Consider the following 3,151-nt stretch of genomic DNA (forward strand, 5'->3'; position numbering starts at 1 on the left):
ATCTATGTTAAACGATCTACAAGAAGCACATAATAGCTTAAGCAAAGGAGAAATTCGAAAATGCACCTTGAATTGATGGCAGTGCTCGATTTGGTTGTTTCTCCGTGTATTTTGCCAAAACAGATGAAGCTAAGGGATGAAGAAGGTGATTGGAACGATTAGGTTAGCTCCAGGTTGCTTCAGATGGAAGAATCATCAAGTTGCCATTGTTGTGCACCACATGAACAGTCCTTGATCTTGATGCCTTTGCCACGAATTCACCAAAACAGATGTAGAGCAAGGTTCGTGGAAGATGAATCAACAAGAATTTCTCAATTTCGTTGAGAATTGATGGAGATTTGGTGAAAAAAGTTTGATGAAGTTCTTGATGAATTTGGAGAAAATGGAGGGAAAGTTTGTTAGATTTCTTGTGAATTGTGATTGTGATTAGCATTCTGTTACAATTATGATTAAATACCAATGCCTTAATCCTCCTCTTAATCCAAATTAGCCAAAATGAGTTAATTAGTGTAATGCCATTTTCTTAATGCAAGGGCAAAAGTGACATTTCACATTAGGCCACATGACAGCAATGTGACAGCTCAGACACCTTCTAAATGCCATTTGGAGTGTGTTGGCTTTGGTCTCATGTCAATTGGCCTTGTATTTCTCATTTTCACTATGTCATGCCAAAAATGCATTTTAAGTGAAGGTTCAAAAATAGCCTAGCCAAATATTGATCCTTGAAAACTCATGACAGTTCAAACCACTTCTATTTGGCATATGTGATGTGTTGCAAAAACTCCCATTCCAAAATTCCAATTATTTCTCAACTTGGACCATTTTGCCCTTGGATTCAATTAGTGCACTTGAAAATTGACCTTTTGCACTGACCATTTTTGATGAATTTTGATTATGCACCATGAAAGTACATGTGAAATGGAGTTTGCTCATAAAAAGATCACTCATTTTGGACATTCCATGTGGAAGTTATGCCACTTTGATTATAGGCATTTTTTGAAATTGAATGGACCATAACTTGTCAACCATACATGGGATTTTCAAGTTCTTGGACTTTTTGGAAAGGTGAGACCAAGATCTACAACTTTCATGTTGAACAAATTTTCATTTGAAGCTTTCTTGGACATGTAATGTTGTGGTCAAAAACTTTCCATTTTTGGAAACTTCCATTACAAGTCACTTTCTATTTTGGCAATTTTTGTTCTGACTTTATTTTCTCCATTCTTGAGCTTTGCAATGTCAAATGGAACTTGTTTCAACATGAATGAAGTGTATCCAACTCTCTCCTACCTCCAAATCCATAAAATCAAGCACAGTTGACCACCGTTGACTTTTCAACTGATAGATGAATTTGGCAATGCACTGATCAATCTGAGCCCCAATTCTCTGATGAAATGGCTCAAGGATGAAACCCTAGCCTCAATAAGCGCAATATAATCATGGAATGATCCCCATATCCATCATAGACCCCATCTCCTTGCTATGCCCTGATTGGCCCAATGCAACTGATTAGGGTTGACCAGTGGTCAAAACCCTAATCCCAAGGTATCTGATCAATCTTCTTGAATCCTCTGGATGATATCAAGACCATGATGATGATGATGTATCCTTGCAAACAAGATCAAGACCAATCCCCTTGAGAAATCAAAAAACCCTAATTTATAGCCCAATCCTCAGATGGCTAATGATCAGTCAATAAAACCCTAGGCTTGCATCTCCACCTCTTATCTGCTGACCAAGACTTTTGAGGGATGACTTGCACAATGTATCCACATGATATGCAATATGCAATGCCTAATGACCTAAAAATGATATGTAATATGTCATGCTAGTCCCAAGAGAGGAGGGCAAATTTTGAGGTGTTACAACCATGCCTGCTGTGTATAGCATAGTAAGTGTCAGCTAACAAGGTAGGAACCGGATTTCCTCTGATGAAGATAGTGATAGCAGCAAAGTCCACAAAATTAGGCATGCTAGGGAACAACACCACTCCATAGATCATGATAGCCAACTGAGCATGAAAAGCTTCCCAATTTCCCTTCTTTGCTTCTTCTTTAGCCATCCTCACTAAGCACTTCAAAGGCAACCCCACCATATCACCACTTGACTTCCAACTGTCACTCACTTCTTTGATACTCAAATGGAGAGCTCTGGCAATGACTCTGAAATCAACCTCCTTTGGCACATCTAAGAAGGGAACTTGATATCTGATCGGGACATTCATCAGGATGGAATACTCCTCAAGAGTAGGCGCTAACTGATAATCCTGGAAGGTGAAACAACGGAGCTCGGGATCATAGAACTGTAGGAGAGTCTGCAACGGTACTGGATCTACCACCATCTTCAAAAGTGTCAACAAATCCCCATACTGATCAACAAACACCTTCTGATTACCGCCGGTCACAAAATTGCTCAACTCTATCAAAGATGTCAATGGCTCACGGTGAAAACTGTAGGTGTAAGTCTTCCTCTTCGACCCTGGAATGGTTGCCATCTCTCACAGTGAACAGACTCCTGAATGAACCTGAGAAATGATATGCATGAGGAGATTAGCTTTTCTCTTTTCTTTTTTTTTTTGCATTATTTTTTTTGAAAATAAATATGCTATGATGCAAATGATGCAAATATGACTGGTTGGCTGTGTGTCTAGGAGCACAGGTTCAAAGCTTTGGCTTGAATTCGGAACCACAAAGTCATCTGGAACCCCAAAGTCATCTGTGACCCATATAATAAGAACTAAGTCACCAACAGGACCCAAGAGTCACCAACAAGTCACCAACAAGTCACCAACGGTACCTGTAATGATTCAATTCCCTCCCCACTCACGGGTGTCATCTAGGCCAGGGTAAGGTCAAGAGAAACGCAGGATAAACAACCCTTTCATAGAAGATCATCATGTACACACCAGATGTATGCACCGATAATACCCCATCAGAGTCTGAACTGCTCGTGATATCATGCTCTGCTAAGTGGCGCAATACCACCCGCTTCCCATGAATCACTCTATTCCTAGGTGTCCTAAAGTTCACTCATAGCCTGGGTATTGGACCTTTTACCTCTTGTAACTCCCACCCCACAGAGAGACAGACACACAGCCAACACAATGAAAATATGATGCATGCAAACATAAGCAAATAAATGCAATAAATGA

Source organism: Lathyrus oleraceus, chromosome 5 (assembly GCF_024323335.1).
Source record: "Lathyrus oleraceus cultivar Zhongwan6 chromosome 5, CAAS_Psat_ZW6_1.0, whole genome shotgun sequence".
In the NCBI taxonomy this organism is placed as follows: domain Eukaryota; kingdom Viridiplantae; phylum Streptophyta; class Magnoliopsida; order Fabales; family Fabaceae; genus Lathyrus; species Lathyrus oleraceus.